A 20,046-nucleotide genomic window follows, 5' to 3' on the forward strand; every position below is an offset into this window, starting at 1 on the left:
CTATTTGCCCGCCCAGCATATTTTCTACGTCACAAATACGCTCTTTTTCAAACGGTATATTTTTTTGTCTGCTCCTGATTCATAGCAACTTGAATAAAAAAAATACTTAAAAGTGCAATTTTGAGCTAAAATGTCTTTATATAAGTCCTACATCTTTACAAAAATGCCACAAGAGCAGATTGAGAACACCAAAAGCACTATTTTCATTGGAATGGGTATTTAACCATCTCTGGTTGATGCTAACTTTAACTTAACCTTTCTTCAAAATTTAGCCCTAAATCCAAACACTAACTTTCTGTGGAAATCTGTCAACATGTCCACTTACAGCTTTCAGAAGTCCTGACAAGTCAACAAATACAGGTACTCTCTGTCTCTCACACACTCACAGCCCCCCCCCCCCCCCCCCCCCCCCACACACACACACACACTCTTCAACAGAAACAAGGATGTTTACAACTTAGCTTTGGGTTGGCTGCTCTCTGATTCCCTTTTAATCACATTGTGACTCTGCTGGCCTCTGATCTTTGGCAGTTTCAACATTCCAGCCATCTGCTAGTCTGTCATTTTGCCTGGCAGCTCCCCAGCAGCACTACACCAAACAAAGCAGTCGGAGATTCCACTATGCTATACTATTCTCTGGAAAGATGGAAAGAAAGACGGCAAAAAAGAGCTGATTTTCAAACAACCTTTAATGTCATAAAACTACATAAAATCCACAAACTACCAAAAGGTCATCAACAAAGTTTCCTTATTCACAGAGTCAGCATACATGCTTGTTCAAATTCAAATTTCACATCAGGCCATCAGGCAAGCTGCAAAAAGTCTCTTGAAAACTAAAAGAGAAAGGGGAGAAAAAAAAGGGAACAAGAAAACAATGTTTGCCACCATATTTCCTGATTTTCCCACTGACACTTGACTTAGTGGGTGCAAATATTTGAATATCGTTGCTGTACAGCACTACAAAAAAAAAAAAGTGATGAGCAAAGATGCGCTGGTGAGCTGTCAGACGTTTTCCATAGAAAAAAGGTTATGATCTTTTCATTGTTTTTTTTTTTATGTCAAATGCAATGATGTGGTTGAAAAGCCGGAAGATAGAATGTCAAACTGTGGTTAAAACATTCTTTCAGTCTGTGCTCTCATTCGCTGTTTTGTTACTTTCTTTTTAACGCTTTGAAGGAATTTTCTGAACTTTTTTTTCTTGTAACACGTGTTTTCACATGACATTTTTAAAGCAGACAGGAACTAATGCAGACAGTTAACCCCAATGCCATAGCAAAACAATATTGATTTGTTTTAAAATGTCACCTGTAAATCATGTAACTTAATAAAGTCTTGTACATTTCTAAAAATAATTACCGGTATGTAAAAATGAGCTCAACCAAAATAATACAGACTCTCAGAACAACAAATTAAGACAGTACTGACAAAGCAATGAAAGTGTTGATTTATTGTAAATGCTCACCCACAGAGAGCGATATTTATCTAATCTGTATGACAAGTATAGTCTGACTAGTTCATCTTTATTGCAGGCTTTCCAAAGGTCAATCTTCAGGGAAGTTTTTAGACAACAATCACCGAACCACATGTTGAATCACGTTCCAGACGAAAGGGACCTTGAATCACAAAAACAAACACACACACCCATGCGACTTAGTGAAAACCAACCACAACACGTCACAGTGAACTGCAAGGCATGGTCTGACTTCCTGACTTTCACAGTAGCTGCCTATGACACCTCTCTGAGTTGGCTGTCTTAAGGTTTTGTTTTTAATTTTGAATTTTGTCTTTTTTAAATTCAAATGTGATGATGGTTTTCTTCTGAAAGAGAAAACGAGAAGAGCAGAAAAAGATGTGTCAGAAAATGAGAGTGAGCAAAGCAGAAAAAGAGGCAAAGCAAAGCAAGGGCCTGAGTTTACAAGAAACTCACTCTGTGATGTGAAATGGTGAGTGTGAGACTGAAAGAAAGGGTAAAGGAAAAGGTAAAGTGGAGGAGGGAGAAGACGAGGAAAGAAAGGGCTGGGGTTTTTCATACCCTCTCCTTTATGCAATCTAAACAATGACGCAGACACTGAAGATAAAGCCACACTCATGAACATAAACAATCAATCACACACATCCACACACATTTATTTTGTATTTTCTTGTGTTCTTATGTTGTATCTAATCTTTTGCTGCTCTTCATCTTTACTAATCCTTCTATCTACATCACTGTCACATTTCAGGTCAATCCTTTATGAAACTAACTTCCTTTGTGTAGTGGTGTGTGTGTGTGTGAGGAAGACTGGGGAATACTTAATAAGGCTTTTCTGTTCCTAGATGATAAAAAAGTTGAAACGAGATTTGAAAAGATGACGTTTCTTACAAAGAAATTATAACAAAAATGTACACAGAAATGTAAACACAGTTGGCTTCTTGGTGCACTCTAGAAAACAAAATGTCATATTTTAGTGAGGAGAGATGTAATCTAGGGATTGCACAGTGGGGTAGTGGTTAGCACTCTCACCTCAAAGCAAGAAGGCGCTGGTACAAATTCCATTGATGCACTGGCGACCAGTTCAGGGTCCCTAACAGTGGCTGGGATTGTGTCCAACAACTCCGTGACTCCAAAAGGGATTAAGCAGGATTAGAAAATGGATGGATGGATGGATGGATGGATGGAGATGTAATCGAACCTCTAGAGGTTTTGTTTTAATAGAAACTGGACATGAAAGGAAAACTAGCCAAAATTTAAAATGTATCAACAAACAACTAAACAAGATTACATTTGATTTGATTTTACATTAGTGTTTTTCTAATAATGTCTTCAATCCTGATCAAAGCAAACTGGAAAAGATCTAGAGCTTAGGCTCCAATCCCCAGCTTTCTGGGTCAGGAAACCACCATCTACAGAAGCATTTGGTTCCTTTTGCTGTGAGAATCGCATCAGTGGTGAATGATCTAACATCCCACCTCTGTGACGGCCCTGGACCACTTCCAGTGTGTGAGTAAACACTGAATCCATGCTCTAATTTCCTTTTTAGGCTGGTGTAGCTGAATGACACATTTTCTTTCACACCTTATGTAGCACAGACTTAAGTAAAAACCTATAAAGAAAAAGGGAACTTTTCTCTACACAAAAGAACAATTAGCATGTGTACATGTGTACATGTAGACTCTCATTCATCCAGGATATTTGTATTAAACTAAGAATTTAAGAAAAAAATTGGACTTGGTTTTTCTTTTTATTAAAGACATTTCTCTTCTTCTCCAAGAGGCGTTCTTAATTCTGAAATATAGTTGTGAAAGAGCAAGTTTATGTGCTACCAGAAAAAAGTCACCTCATTTTGTAGGTCAGGAGATCAGTATAAACCGTTTTGGGTTGTTGGTCCTTTTATCCCTATCATGGGTGAGGGGTTACAGTCATTAGCACTCCACGGCCTCATCCCCTCCTCTGGGTGAAGCCAGTTTTTGGGTTTCCAGAGATAGTTAAAGATGGATAGAAGGTTGTACCCAAGTCCACCAATTCTTTTGAGGGAAAGCCTGTTTTTTAACAAAAAACGCTTCTGAAACACTTCACCCAAACTATCCTTTATCACTAAGATTTCTGCCCATAAACAAATGATTCGTGTTCTTCAGGATTAGGTGTACCGCAGATCACTAGAGTTGGCCCTGCAATGATAATAAAGTAATCTTTACAACTGTTGTTTGGTTCCCCCAATGTACTTTTTGCTGCTGTCCACATTGGAGTGGATGAAGGCCATCACATGTCTCTGTTTGTAAATTGGGATTTTGTCCTTAAGGTAACCAGTTTCAGTCGGCAAGCACATTGTTCCTCTTTATTCCCACCTTCATTGCTTGTGGACACTTTGGGCTCATTTCTCCCCACTTCCTCAATGTTGGTCATAATGGTTGAAACTGGGGGGCCCATGGCACAACCATGTACTTGCCTCTAGAAGTGGTTCTTGGAACTGGAATTATGTTGTTTTGAGGCACATTTTCAGTACTTAGCAGATGTGGTCCAAAGTCATTTTTGTCCTTTCTCATAGTCCAAATCGTGAAGCTGTCTCCATCTAACTGTGGTGACAATTATTTTTGGGAGGCCATAGATGCCGTCTATAATAGGGTTGTTTGTCAGTAACTTGGACTGTCACAAGCTCCAGTAAATCGTCCATAATATTCTTCTTGTAGCCACTGGTAGGGCCTTGTTTTAGTTGCTCATTTATGATGGTACTGATTGTATTAAACTTCACTACATTTAGGATAACTGCATCTTTCTTTTTTGCAGGATGTTGATGATGGTTGATCATTTTACAATGTAGTTTGGGTTTTCCTTTGATTTAGGATGAGATTGCAAAGAGGTGGTTTGAACTTGGGCAGAGACATAACCAGGTTAATCAAAGGAACAAGATGTGGAACCTGGTTATTTGAAAACTAAAAAGAGTAGAGTAGACAGTTTTATCCTCTGCCTTGAAATAACTTTGGGAGTGTACACTTTACAAATGTTAACTTTGCAGCAAGAATATGCTCTCCTTTGTAGTTACGGCACATTTAAGGAATAGGCTCATTATATGGCAGCAGTACTAATTTACAAGGCTTTGGGACAGCTGGGTACAGAGGATAAAAAACACATGGTGGGCCACAATTGTCCTAACAAGCTGAAAATAGATACTGTTTATATCTTTGAGGGAAAAGGTTTTTGACAAAAAGGCTGGCCTAAAAAAACAAAAAGAAAGAAAAAAATTTGTTTTTTTTGGTCACACATTGCGCAGTTTGGTTTATAAAAATGAAATGCTTCTCCATCTGTCCCATCTTGACTGCTGAGTGTCGATGTGAAAACTGTATGCCCTTGTAAAAGTGCCATAGAAACAGTATTGATTTTACCTGCCCAGGCAACCATACTTCACTGACAGAGACCTACTCAATAAAACTGGGATTTTCCTTTGGGTAATATCAGAAAAAATAAAAAATAAAGAAAAAACAGGCTACCCGAGAAAGCCACTCATGACCTGCTACTTTTGTGCAATGTTAAGTCAGTAACCCACCCAAATATCAACTGAAATTTAAAACCCACAAGTAACCCATCATGTCAATTTGAATGGCCCACTTAGGGGAAACGATATGTTTGTGCCAAAGGTAATGCACTCTAGTTATGATTAAATTACTAAGACAGATGGTGTTAAAAAGCCTCTTTTAACGTTACTCATGTCTTCCTGTACCAAGAGAAAAAAAAAGGCGTGTAGGACTATGGAAAATGAAGAGGTAGTTTGTGAAATCTGCTAAACAAAGCAGATTTTATTTAAAAAAAAACTGCATATTCACTAGCTTGCAACTTTCACATAAGCAACATCATTTATTTAAAAAGCCAAACACATACACAGAAAACATTTTTGGGTTATGAAAGAACAAAAGAGAAGAAATTCATCTGAAATTGTTTAGTTTTGTGGGTCACAAACCTGTCAAATGTCAGCAGTAAGTGATTGGATCTGAGGTGAACAGATATTGATCATTTGGTTCCTATGATCACAAACACTATAAAAAGTGTTGTTGGGGAACTAAATATCTTCAGCACCAAGTAAGTTTAGGAAAAGTGCTGCATGTTTATCTTTGTAGTGTGACTTGAAGAACCTCAGTGACAGAAGGAAAATGATCTGTATCTGCCCTCCACAGGCATAACATCCTACATGCAACAGCAGCGGTTGGCACATAAACTCTCACTGGCAACAGCTAATGAAAGAAGCTGAGTCTGTGAGATGCTGCAGCATAACATTGTGTAACCACACAGTCTACACTTGCAGCTCTGTGTTTTGGTGGAACACTTTTATTCCAGTCACTTACTTCTCAACTTTTAGAGTCTCTCAGATTTGGGAAAAGAAAAAATTGGGCAGCAGACAACAAAAAAAAGCACAAATACTAATTCACAGCAGAAATAGGGAGAAAATGTTGGCTTTACGCATGAGGCGCTATTATTTTGACTGCTTTGGTAAAGTCAATGAGCCTTTTGGGGTTACAAAATTAAAAATATTGGTCATAAGCATTTCTTAAGACAAAATGGAAAAAAGTATATAGATTGTTTAACTGTTCAAAATAAATACCGGAGTTGTTTGAAATAGATCATCTATGAACACATAGCAAAACTTTTGCTTCATATTTGTTGTAATATTAGAAACCGGGTAAACTCTACCTTCCTTTTTTAAGCTCTCATCGTTCATTCCAAAAGTGATCCTGCAAATACTACATGATGTAATTCCTTAAATGACCACTGGAAGCTGGTTTCAAAAGGGTAAAGTTTTTTTTATTGACTTCCATGTTAAAAATGCTAACTTTACACCAAAAAGTAAAGTATGTATTGTCTGCATTGAAGTTGAGTCATACCATGTGGACTTGTTGTCCTCTTTACTCGACAGTCTGGTTTCAAAAATGTAGTTTATTGTTATATTTACTATTTATGACAACCCTGTGGGATGGTAGTGTTATAAGACAGCTATTTTCATTTTAGTAGAATTTGTGTTTTTGTTTTATTGAAGGCGGGTTTTTTCAATGGAAAACAAAGGCAAAAAACGTTTTTTCCTCACTCTATTCGCTTTTCAGAACAACATTGAGTTTGGCAGAGAATTTAGTCAATATGGCTGTGCCACTTTTTTATATTCCCTTGAATTATGTCAGACATTATTGGTCCTTTAAATGTGTGTCTATGGATTGACAGGTTCTTTTTTTTTCACCCATATATCTTTTTTTTTTTTGTGTGTGTGCTTATTTTCTTTTCTCATGTATGAAAAACAGAGGAAAAAAAAGAAAAGGGAAAAAGGTTCCTGACATTTTCTGCAGGTAGTTCTAAAATTCTCTATTTTTGTCAAACTTCAGACACAATTAGTGAAATACATTGCAGAAGGACTGCTGTCATAAACTGTTATATTGAGAAAACTAAATGTAATCAGACAAATGACATTTCTACAGTGCTTTCTCTTGAGTGGCTGTTTCAGTGTTTTGATCACCTAAGTGGATGGTTAAAATGTCAGGCATAGCCAAGTTTTTTCTAGTGAGTAGTTTAGTCCTTAAGCAGTAAACATCCTCTACTATTAAAAATGGATTGAAAAGAGTAATCAATTATTTTAATCTAGATTTGATTAGAAGTCGTTTATTCCTGTGGACAGATGAAACCAAATATTACACATAAAGGTTAATTAATACGAAATCAACGGACGCTGTGGAAGACTGCGCTTTACGTCGGACGGTTCAGGCTTCCACTACGTGCGTTAATTCTGATAATGCACACATCAAAGGCCATTAACCTACTTATACCATGGTCACTTACAAAAGAAATAAATATTAAATCAGTTTTTACTTGTTCTTGTTATTTTTTTCAGTTTAGATCGCTTTTTTCACAAAAAACTGACTATTTGTAACGTGGTGCGGCGTGTTGTCACATTAAGCGGCTGAGTGGGGACGGACCTTGACTTCAGCGTAAAAAGAAAAAATTATATATGTGCTGGTCGTCACGATGGGTTAAATAAAGCATCAGTTCTGAGAGAAAGTCCACCTCTTACTACTTGTTTTTGTCCAGATGATGAAGCTAAAGTTTGTTTAAAAGAAGCCAGCACAGTGATACAGAACCTTTAATCTATGTAACTGGAACTTAGGCGTGTGGTTATCACTGTGCGTTATCACTTTCTAACACACACCCAGAAGCCAATCAGAATTGAGAATTCACCCGGACCATGGTATAACAACTGTAAAAAAATAATGTCTTTAATAAACTTTTAATCTATTCTACGAAGTCATTAAAGACGATGTACTTTCACAGTAATCTTGAACAAAGATCCTTTTTCTTTCCTCCCAGGTTGCATGATAACACAGAAGCTTTTATTGTTCATAACTCTCAGCACAGCATTACCTGTGAAGATAATTTTATTGACCATAGCTGGACTGTGGTTTACAACTTGGGAAAAAAATCAAATATAATCTCCTGCTTTAAAAAACCGTGATAAATCACCTGCAGTGCTGTTTTGATGTTGAACAAGTGGGACTGTTTCAGAGAGGGAATGTTTGGACCTTCATGTTGAAAAAAAAAGTCGAAACTTCAGGGGAATTCCAATTTAAAATCCTCTTCAAAAGAAAACAGCTGTTAGATCATGAAAGTACAATTCGCGGCTTGGAACATATTTGAGCCAAATTCCCTGTAGCTTTTATTCTGCCTAGATGGATAAAAGTGACAGGTTTGACTTTTGTATCTGTGTTGGTTTTCCCTAAAATAAGCATGAAATGGAAATTGATGAGTCATTTTCCCCCCTTTTTTCTAGAAAAGATTAAAAAGTATAACGTTAAACATTTGGTTATTGCAATTTGTAATGGGATTCTAAACCTTAAACTTACAAACACATTGCGTCACGTTTAAGCTAAATGTAGAGCACTGTATTTTTGGTGTTATTAACAAGTTTTTGTATCATTTTTCTTATGATGGAGGACATATGTAAAGAGCATAAAATTACATTCACTGAGTGTTTCTGTAATCAAGTTGTTGTGAATCAGGTGCAGAAGAAAAAATGCCTGTAGCAGTGACGTAGGTGCCACAGTCAGCAAGTCACAAGCTCCCTGCTCCATTCCATACTGATGCATCCGCTTGCAGACAAATAGATCCGTGTACGTTTTTGCTTTTAGCCGGCATCTGGCTCAAACTGTATGACTGGATAGCTCTGATATTGGTCACCATTTTTGCTGCACCGATAACGATGGGTTGGGGTTGTGAGGGGTTGTAAGCTAGTGAAAGAGAGTGTAAACATAAGGAAGAAGGGAAGTCAGGGCAGGCTTACTTCACGTCAGCAGTCCCACTCACAACTCAGAGGCAAAGTTCTGACATTACTGCCACTCTGTGGAAACTATATCCTAGAAAACAACACAGATTTTGTAGGTTTTTGATTAATATCGGGATAATCATAATTAAAAGACCACTACAAACACTTTTAACACAGATCAGAAGGTGATTGGAGTGTGTTTTTTTATTAGATCTGTTATTATTGTGGTGCTATTCATTCGAATAAGGCTGACAAACATTCTCAACTTTGTGACTCTGTGTATTGTTGTGAACAATCAAAAAGTACTCACAAACCATTGTTTTTGTTAGAAACTGACTTTTACAATTTACCGGCTTTGTAAATGGATTTACTTGTATTTCGGTGTAAAATAATCAATAAATTAAAAACATATTACTGCATTAAAAGTTAATTAATTAATGAGATTATAAAAAATTGTTAAATGCAAAATTCGTTTTCCACTAAATTTATTTAGTTTATTTAGGTTTCACCAAATAAACTGTTTTCATTAATATCAATTCTTTTTTTCCTCTACATGTGATTTTATTTTACATTTCATTAATTTAATTCCACTATATTTTATAGATTTTTTTTCAAGACAATCCATTCTGGGTTTTATGTTGATGCACGTATAAAAGAGAGTCAGATTTAGGATATTCCCACAAAAGCTGTAACAAATGCTGAATATGCGTCCACTCTGCATGGATGACGTAGCACCAGCTGACACATGCGAGGCACCCATGCACCATGGGGGGGGATTCTTATGTTCAAACAAGTGACAACAAACACTAAACACATCAGACATGGAAGTTGTGGTGTCTGCTTTTAAAACAGCCATATCCCTTAGAAGTGTGCCAGAGACCACGAGAAAGGACAACAGCGGGGATTAACCCAGTGAAAAGAGGTGTCCCCCCACTGGGCACACAGACACACATGCAGAACCCTGACCTTTGAAGGAAGACGACAGATGGGTCCCTTTTCTTTGGCCAGGTCCACGCTGACAGCTGTCCCGGATGGGAAGAGGTGAAATGGGTGTGGGCATGTGGGTTGTAGGGGGAAACAGGGGCATGGTCAAAGGTCAAACAGTTCCTCAAAGAAAGAGCTGACCCACATGCAAATTTATATGGAATTTCTAAAGAGCACACGTGCAGCCAGATCACTATTTTAGCGTATTTGTTACAGCCATCCATATTCATAAAGGTCTCTGTCTGATTTTCTTAGTCTGTCCATCTGCCCGCCTCCTACACCCAAATTCAGCTTGGTTTTAACCCCCTCACCTGCTCAGAAATCTGGATACCAGACATCAAGGAAATCCTGAAAATCAAAGATATGTACTGTAAGTCATATGTCCTTTGTGCTTACAGATCCTGTGATTCAGGATGCAAAGTGCTTCCGCTGCATGCATGGGGGTTTCCCTTCTGGTCTTTCCGAACATGTCTGTGCATGTTCACACAGACGAGGGGGAGAGGAGATCTGAAGAAGCAGGGGGAAGTCTGTTTGGCATTAGTCTGTCAAAGATGTATTTGTGTGCGAGGAGTTTCTGTAGACTGATCTTTAGTTTAATTTAAACAGTTTTAAACCCTTTTTGTAGCAGATATCCCAGAATCCATCAGACTTGTAAACAAAGATTCAGAGATCCAAAGAAAGATGGTTTTCTTGTGCTCTGAAACCTGCAGAGTTCCACATGAAAATGAAAAGAAGAGAGACTAAAAAAGACTAAATTCCTTTCCCCCCAAAACCAAATTAAAATCAACAATTGGACAGATCAAAATGTTCTAAACACCAAACTCAATATCTGTTTGTTTTTCAGATACTTCTCTAGACTTCTACATCCATCGGTAGATCATTAGTAAACCTGCAAAGATTACCCAAACACCATTACAAAACGGGTGATTGTGCTACTTCTTTTAAAAGTTATTTCTAAACCTGTGCTCTCATTTTTTTCTTCTTGATTTTTGCTTCACTGAACACAACTCTGCTATTTCCTGTTGCTGTGTTTGCACTGTCTTCTTCATGTAGCTCACACAAAAGTAGGTTACATGAAGTTTCCATAGTCTTGCAATGCACAAACAGAAACAGGCCACACAACATTTTTACTCTAACTCAACTTTCAAAAATGGTACTTAAGACCACATTTTTGGGGGTGATATTTTGAAAATGCATTAACAGGAGATTTTCTTTAACTTTGAATCTTCAAAAACACCTGCAGATTTATTTTTCCAGACACCAGCAGATATTGTAATCTTAGCAATGTGTTTTTTATTTAGCATAATTCATCAGCATCCTCAAAAACACAGCATGAACTGGTAATGCTTCATTAAAATGCTAAAAGTGTACAGTATATATATATATATGTATATAAAAAAAACGCCCCTCTCACCCTCCGCGGGTGGTTTCTCCTCCAAGCTCGGGTCCTCTACCAGAGGCCTGGGAGCTTGAGGGTCCTACGCAGTATCTTAGCTGTTCCTAGCACTGCGCTTTTCTGGACTGAGAGGTCTGAGGTCTTTCCAGGTATCTGTTGTAGCCACTCCTCCAGCTTGGGGGTTACTGCCCCGAGTGCTCCAATTACCACAGGCACCACTGTCACCTTCACTTTCCAGGCTTTTTCCAGTTCTTCTCTGAGTCCCTGGTCCCCTAGTCCCACAGGATCTTTGCCCTATCATTCTCTACCACCTTCGGAGGTGTTTCCCATTTTGATCTTGGGGTTTCCAGTTCATATTCTGCACACATGTTCCTGTATATTATTCCAGCCACTTGATTCTATATATATATATAATATATATATATATATATAAAAAAATAAAAAAAAACGCCCCTCTCACCCTCCGCGGGTGGTTTCTCCTCCAAGCTCGGGTCCTCTACCAGAGGCCTGGGAGCTTGAAGGTCCTGCGCAGTATCTTAGCTGTTCCTAGCACTGCGCTTTTCTGGACTGAGAGGTCTGAGGTCTTTCCAGGTATCTGTTGTTGCCACTCCTCCAGCTTGGGGGTTACTGCCCCAAGTGCTCCAATTACCACTGGCACCACTGTCACCTTCACTTTTCAGGCTTTCTCCAGTTCTTCTCTGAGTCCCTGGTATTTCTCCAGTTTCTCATGTTCCTTCTTCCTGATGTTCCCATCGCTTGGCACTGCCACATCCACCACAACGGCTTCCCTCTGTTCTTTATCCACCACTACAATGTCTGGTTGGTTCGCCATTACCATCCTATCAGTCTGGATCTGGAAGTCCCACAGGATCTTTGCCTTCTCATTCTCTACCACCTTCGGTATATATATATATATATATATATATATATATGTGAATAAACTAACTGCTGGTCAAAGTAAGTTTTTAAAGAAGAACATATATGACAATGCAGATACATGTTACTCTGTACAAAAAACAAAAACAAAACAGTGTGTGACAAAAAAAAAAACAGAGAGACGTACAGTTTGGACAAATGGCATGTTTTTGCCTCCTTTTTAAAAGCGTCAAACTTTCCTGATACCTTGTTCCTGATGAATATTTTCAGGTTAGATTTGTTTACACTTGGCACAGTTTAAAATCAGATAACATGAAACAGATATGATAAACTGACGGGAAGATAAGTTTAACATTTATGTCTTTATTTTCATCCCCACAATCCCTGGAGATGCTATAAATGCTATAATGTAGTTTAGTTTTTCTTTTTTAATCTTTTCACTAGATTTTCCTCAGAGTATTTTTATGTTGGTTTTAGGTCTGCTGTCTTAGTGAAAGCATCCAGATGGCCCAGCATTGGGGGAGTAGTTTAAGGAGGCCTTAGATTCTTTTCGGCTGATAGCAAATCAAAGTTTTTAAAAAAAATCTTTTCTTCTTGAAACATTTTGGCACAAGTTTTTGTTTCAAGAAGAAAAGATAAAAAGTCCAGATTTCATGACTCCACAATATCACTTATGACTGAGAATCTTCATTGACTCATCTTTTGAACTCACCTTTTCTTAAGTACATCCAAAAGAAAAGGAAATAATCTAATTAGTACTGTATTTAAAAAAAACACGATTGAGTATTTTCAACTAAAACATCTTTCAAATATTCCAAAAAACGGCTACAAAACAAGAGGAGATCTCACCTTTCAAACTGTCGTTCCTCATCTTTGGAATTTCCTTCCTTTGGCGCTGCTTTAGATCAACTCCGTTGAGTGTTTTTTCAAACTTTTAGTTGATCTTAGTCTAACAGTAACTTTAACTCTTATCTTCATATTTAGCTGGTCTTGTCAGTTTCAGATGTTTTTGTCTGTCTGTGTTTGGATCTTGCTTTATTCTGTCTCATATTTTTTTAAAGGACTTTGTGATTTTATTTAAGTTTGTTTTTTCCCCTGAAAAAAGACTGAACGTGTTAAAGTACCCATGTCACTTTTAATCTGATTAAATCTACTATCAGGAATATTATAGTTGCAATTATGTTATTTTTTTAATTAGTCTAAGCAATTTGTTAATTAAGTCAGATTTTCTTCAGTCAGAGAAACACAGAAATTCTATTTGTAACGACTATCAAATCAACCATCACATGAAAGTCTGACCCCTGGTTGTTTTTGCTGGTTGCATCGTCGCCTGACCTTGAGACTTTGTGAACTCAACTGACGTTTAGGTCTACAGAAAGTCAATATCAATCAATGAAAACCCTGTCTGTGCAAAGAGAAAGAGAGACAATAATCAGTGGCATAAAACACTTGACTGGGATCGTTTGAACCTCTCTTTTCTTGTGAAAGTTCACAACCCCAAGGATGGAGAAGTACAGCGTTTGCTTCATTAGAAAAAAACGTCATCTGTTTGCTTGAAAATGCAAGATCTTCATGGCTAATCAGACTCACAACAAAATATAATTTAAAAAAACTGTAATGGGTCAAATAAGGGAAATATCCTGTTAATTACTGTGGTTATTAAAGGAAATAACCTAAGTTTGGAAGGGTTTTACATTTATTTCATGGTTAGTTGCTACTTGCAAGAGATTCAGGAATGTTTTATATTTCCCTTCAAAATAACTAAAATGTCATTTTTGTGTCAAGTCTTTGCTTTCACTTCTTAAAACAGAACACAAGTGGAAAGACCAGTTTTATAATTCCATGTGGTGCACTTCACAAGCTCAGCAGGATGGAACAAGGTGGTGAAAACAGTGCAACAAACAGCTGTGTAAATGCAGCTGCAGTTTCTTAAAATATAACAGAGTTAGAAAACTGCTGTTTCTTGAAAGTCAGTGCACAAGGGAAAGAGCAAGAGATCTTTGCTCAGACGTGCTGAGGGAGTTTCCAATGAAGGTACAAAGTCAGATGGCTTGAACGAGGCAAATTGACTTAAAATTTAAATCCAAGCAGAGCACAGAGAGTTCCATGGAACTATGTGAGCAGCTGTTTTTAGTTGTTTAATATTATTGCTTCTGTTCTGCATAAAAAACAATCAGTAAAACTTCCACTGACTGTTCCCTAATCTCAAATTTAACCTTCTGTTACCTTCTTATAGTTGATCTATTTAATTCATCTATTTTTCATCCAATTATTCATAATTCTCTTTAGTAGTTACTTGATTGCTGCTAGATTTTTTATTATGGCTCTAACCAAACACACTATTGTAAGATCCACTCCCAATTGGATGTTTTTTATTTCCTTGGTAAAATTAATTCGACAATTTTTTGTGTGTTTCCGCACTATAATTAGCTAATAGGGGCTTTCTAATGCAGGGATCTCCAATTCGACTCAAATTTTAAATGAACGTGAGGTTCTTTGTTTAATACATCTGTTAGGTAAAAAAAATAATAAAGAAATTAATGTACAAAAAAAGAACCACACCCAACACAAAAAAACCATAAGACATCATTTTAAAGTGCTGGTTTGATTAAACGGTTGGTTTGATGGCACATCAACACATTCATCTTTCTCTCCCCCCTCTAGTCCTCTTAAGGGGGCATGCTAAAAGGACAGGTGCATGCTTATGGCCTCCACAAATGCATACAACTGGGACTGGGATTTCAATAATGTCATTCAGAGCTGCTGAATAGCAGTCAGAGGGGGCTCTGCTCTGTCCCCGCACCTCGGGTTGACAGACGAGCAGCCGTGTTTTTGTGCTGAACGGAGGGGCCCCGATCCGTCAGCAGGCAAATGAGGTGGAGGAGGAGAGAGTTGGAGGGTTTTATGGGGGCATTAGTCGCAGTAATCAGCAGAGCGTGTAGACACACAATGTAAAGAAAAAGAAAAGAGGAGGAGAAACTGCGGCGGTTTCTGAGGCTCCAGTTGTGGCAGCCGTTGGAGCTTAAGGTCATGTGTCAAGTCAGCTCTGGCTGCTTTCGTCACAGCAGATGGAGGTTGCGTTTGGCTTTGTTTTGTTGCTTATCGTCTACTACTGTTGATTCCCATCTTGGTGATTTGCAAAAACATCATTTCAAGGAACTTTCATGCAACCATGAATGGATTCACACCTGTAAACAAACGTAGATATACTTTTGTTTCAGCCCACTAAATTCAACTAATCGTTTTTTTTCCATTTGCTATAAACATAAATCTCTCAATAAGATACTCTCATCAAAGACTAGTATTGGCTGCATGAATATTAATGCATGGCACATACAGCTGAGGTTGCTGCCTAAGCTGTTTCAGTGCTTTCCCCAATTACAAATAATGGTCCGCTTTATAAAATCCTGTTTTGCCTAAAGGGCAGCCAAGAATTAAATTAAAAGGGTCATCCTATTTATTTCACTACAGCTGCCATTATTAATGTGCATCTTGGGCTATTTAAATTTAAATGATTTCAGGAGGTAAAATGTAGACCTATAATGAAAGACGTTTAGACAGCTTTCATGCAATGTTGGTGAATGGAGGGACATTTTGGGAAAAATTTCACGATTGTCTTTTTTATAAAAATATAAATAGCAATCACCCATGTTAACCTCTTATATTGGTTTCCTTAAGAATAAAAAATTTTAAACTGTAAAATCTTAACTGTTATTGACTTACTTTTGTTCCATTTAGAGATCCATTTTTTACATTTGCTTTTGGAGAAAAATACTTATGTAGAAAAATGTCCTTGGGTTTGTATTTTTGATTTTCTTAATTTTTTTTTATTGCACTGAGTGTCTTTCTCTTTTTTTCTGTCGTATTATTATTATTCATTTAAATAAATAATTGCATTTGCTCCCGTAAACAAACTATTTGGTAAAATGCATTAAAGTAAACAGGGAAATACTTTCTGTGACTAACAAAAAGTGGCAACAGATAAAGATTACGGAAGTCTATATGGCAGTGAGATCTTTGGGTTTTTCCTTTTTTTGTTTGAAGACAAACACCAATGTGCACAAAATATATGGATCAGAGAGCTGAAGGCTTTGGCAAAACAGTGGAAAAGTTGTTGAAAGTTCATTGACATCTAAATAAACTTCCCCCAAACATTTCTAAACTCATTTTAAATGACAGAATCAAAGAAAAGTGCTGTGGAAAAGTTTAAAAACAAATATATATTCCTTAAAGTCACTGATTTTGTCTTTATATTTTGATAAAATATAAAGAATTTTTTTTTTAACTGAGCCACAAAACATGTTCAGTACACACTGATCCAATAAGAAGGCTGAAAATGATGATGGCAGGAGGTGAGGTGGTCTAATGTAGGCTAATCACATCCACACTGAAACAGACCATAACTCTGGCTCTAGATATGCAGGCAGTGACTTCCCTTCAGCTGTATTCTCAATCTAGCTAGAAGCGCCTTAAGATGCCATACGGGTTAGCTTGATAATGACTGATTATTATTTAAAAAAAAAGCATTTAAAGAAAAGGGTAGATAGAGAAATTAGTGGGAGGAAGGATTTGAAATTAATAAATAATCAAAAATTGTCAGGAACTAATGGTGTAGTAGCCACAATGCAGGAGACTGCAGAAACGTAAACAGTATATAATAAATAAACTTGAAGACAAACCCCCATGGACAAACAAAAAAAAGGTAGCAGAACAGAGCAGCTGATCTGAAAATAGACTCTTAAATAGACTGAGGGCAATTAACTAAAATTAAAAACAGCTGTAAATCATGATAAACCATACCATATGAAAAACCAAACCAAAGTTTGCAATCCTCACAAAAATGGAAGCAACAATTCAATGATATAAAAGTAAATAAAGAGGACAAGAACATGAACATGAACATGAAGACAGGAGGATTCAACAGAGGAGGATGATATGTCATTTTACTCACCAATCAACTACCAATGGCAGTGGCTTGTCTGAATGAATGGCTGCTTGGCTGGCTGTTTGTGATGGCAGTAACAACAACATGTCTCCTCTCTTGCTCTTGCAATCACCTCTTGCTGGTTCTCCGTGCTGATGATGCATGCTGTCATAATGTTCTGCTCTATCTTTCATATCTTCTTCTTCACTGTGATCTGCTCTGAACAGGAGTTCTTAGATGATGCACACTTCATCTGTGTCAACAAGTATTGTTTACCACTAATGAGAATTATCTAAGTAAATCAGCTGACCTACTTTAAAGTAGTAGTTGACATCGGCCCAAATATACACACAAAAGTATAAAAAGAAAACTGTTTTTATTGCTCCACCAGCGCAAAGACAAAACAAAAAAAATTTGACTATTTCAAGAATAAGGTAATCTTTGGTACAAGCAATTGTGCATGCCTAAGCAACCTCATTTCTCAGTCTCTCCAAAAATGTTATTCTATTTATTTAGCCTCCAGAGACTCCTAACTGTTGCAGCAAAAGAATGCAAACTAGCAATCATGGATTACTCTAATCAAATTTTCTCTTCGTTTGGCCCAACTCTGAACACAGATTCATGACGCACTTCATTTGATGCATGCATTGATTGCCTATTTCCCATTGTCTATCACCATCAGTTAGGGGGTGGGGGGTTGTGTGTAGGTCTGTGGAGGGGGCTCTATTTTACATCTTTGTGCTTGTTTTTATATTATTTATTTTGTTTTGTCTTACTGTAAAGCCCTTTGTGTTATGGTTTTATAAGTGCTACATAAATAAAGTTTGATTTGATATCTGCTTTTCTGTTGGATACAGATAAAAAACCTTGTTATTTTGCCAAACTTCCCAACTTCAAACTATGCTTTTTTTGGTCCGTTTCCCGTTCCGGGTTACAGCACGGACGCATGTGGCTCACTGCGGCCTTAATTCTGTCTGATAGAAGCTAGGAACCGGATAATGATAAATCATGTAATGAAATGGTTACGCTATAACGGGGTGGGATTATATAAGTTCGCTTCCTTCCACTCCCTTTGAAGCAATATTTATTAATATGTCTAATTTTCCTAGGTTTGATTCGTCGTTGTATGAATGTATAACTGATGATTGTATTGTAATGTAACATAATTTTGCAAATATTTTCAACTTTTGATACTTGATCTTGTGTATTATTCTTATTTGATTGCTTGAAATAAACCATTTCAAAAATAAAAAAAAAATTGGTTTCAAGATGCACCTTTCAATTCTGTCAAAATGATGACATTAAGGCTAAATGTTAAAAGTATTTTAAGTTCCTTAAAAAACGGCCACAAAGTGATCATATTAATAAATGAAAAGACATTTTTCCCCCCCATCATTCTTATTTAAGGTCACTTTTAGATATATTGTTTTTTATTGCTAGTAAAGCAAACGTTTCCTCAGTGTGTCTGTTCCAAAAGCTCCACATTTCCTCTTTTAGTGGAATACAAAAACAGAGATTTATGACAACAAAGACTCACGTTAACACTTAACGGCAGCTGTCCCAGCTGGAGCCTGAAATTTCAACTCCCCAAACCCAGTTTTGAATTTGTTTTCTCTGCCTAACTGCTTAGGTTTGGAGGTTTTATTTTTTTTACAGCAGAAAGTGTTGCAGTGTCTTTATTAGACAACCTGCAGAAGCAGAGAGAACTTGCCTAAACCAGTCAGCCAAAGATCATCAGCTCTGCATGATGTCCATGATTCACCCTGGAAATGGGAAACACAAACACACACAGGTACACATGCATCAACACGTATCTACACAACCACCTTCCAGCCATAAAACAGCATGAGGTACCGTTCACTGAGAAGTCAGTAGGGAAGAAGATCTCTGGGAAATCACTTTGACTGCACCCATACCGAGTCATTCTTGAATAATTAAACAGTTTAAATGACAAAACAGAAACTTTAAATGAGGTCAAATTGAATTTACATAAACAAGACACAAAAACAAAGCTACAACTAATGTGTTTATTCCACATTTTTTAAATAGGTTTGATTTTAACCAAAACATAAGATTTTAGAATGTGTTACATTTGGTGTGATGTTTATTTCTAACCAAAAAGAGAGAATTAGAAATTTAGAAATTTCTTAATGGAAAAAAAAGAACAACTGTCATCACTATTACACTGATGAGTTGCTTCAAATGTTATTTTCTTGCACAATCTTTTGATGATTTGTGCTGATGCATCTGCAACCTCCTTTCTGTGGGCGTCTGCATGTGTCTTTTCAAGCCTAATCATGACTCCTGGGGGAAAAAAGACTGTTGTCTCAGAACAGGGAGAAGTCAAGAGGGATTCAGCAAAACTGAAGCAAAGGTGGTCGCTGGAGAGCACGTTAGCATGTAGCGCCATGCTGATCCATTAGTTGAGATTACATGCTTCTTAATAATACCAACACTCAAAAGAACCTGTGTACTCCATATGCCCTCTTCATGGGCAATATGTGGGAGAAATACGCTCTCTGTACACGACTATATGGATTAACACCGAGTGACTCACCAAGAGAAACTCTTAGTGTGATTTGGGGTTGTCGCATCACCATGGCAACACATCCTGTAATGCGCTGTTGCATCATTTTGTGCGTCTGAGTGTGAGGTTCTGTCTCAGTGGGAGGAAGGTGACAGGAAAGTCACACATGTTCTTATCACAGCTAAATCAGTCTGTTTTAATTTTTTACATGCCACATGGGACTGCAATGTAGAATGCTGTTGAGAAGATATAAATAACATAACAACACAGCAACATTTATTAATATTTTTAAAGACCATTTGTAAAAATGTGCTCACTGCTGCAGATTTTACACCACTCCCTGACATAAATTGCTTTATTTTCTTTTAAAATGTGCTGTCCATCAATAGATTAGTAACCAACTGAAACAACTGACGAATATAGTTTTAAATGAAAAATTTACCAAAAGGGCAAAAAGGCACATTTTTGTTTAAATATTATGATATACTCCAAGTATGTTTCCTTTATTTTATAGGATGGATGAAAATCTATTGAATGTTCTGTTATAGGTTACATAGAACAGTAACAATTT

General features: G+C 37.1%; 1 long non-coding RNA gene across 1 annotated transcript; it reads right to left on the reverse strand.

Annotated features, from left to right (window-relative positions):
- Positions 1-671: 671 nt before the first annotated feature.
- On the reverse strand, positions 672-11,416 carry LOC144986766 (uncharacterized). The gene is made up of 2 exons (XR_013650621.1): positions 10,064-11,416; positions 672-9,790 (listed from the first exon to the last, which is right to left on the reverse strand). It is a non-coding gene; the product is annotated as an uncharacterized LOC144986766 (long non-coding RNA).
- Positions 11,417-20,046: the final 8,630 nt, after the last annotated feature.

Source organism: Oryzias latipes, chromosome 17 (assembly GCF_053564925.1).
Source record: "Oryzias latipes strain Hd-rR chromosome 17, Olatipes_Hd-rR_3.1".
Taxonomy (NCBI): domain Eukaryota; kingdom Metazoa; phylum Chordata; class Actinopteri; order Beloniformes; family Adrianichthyidae; genus Oryzias; species Oryzias latipes.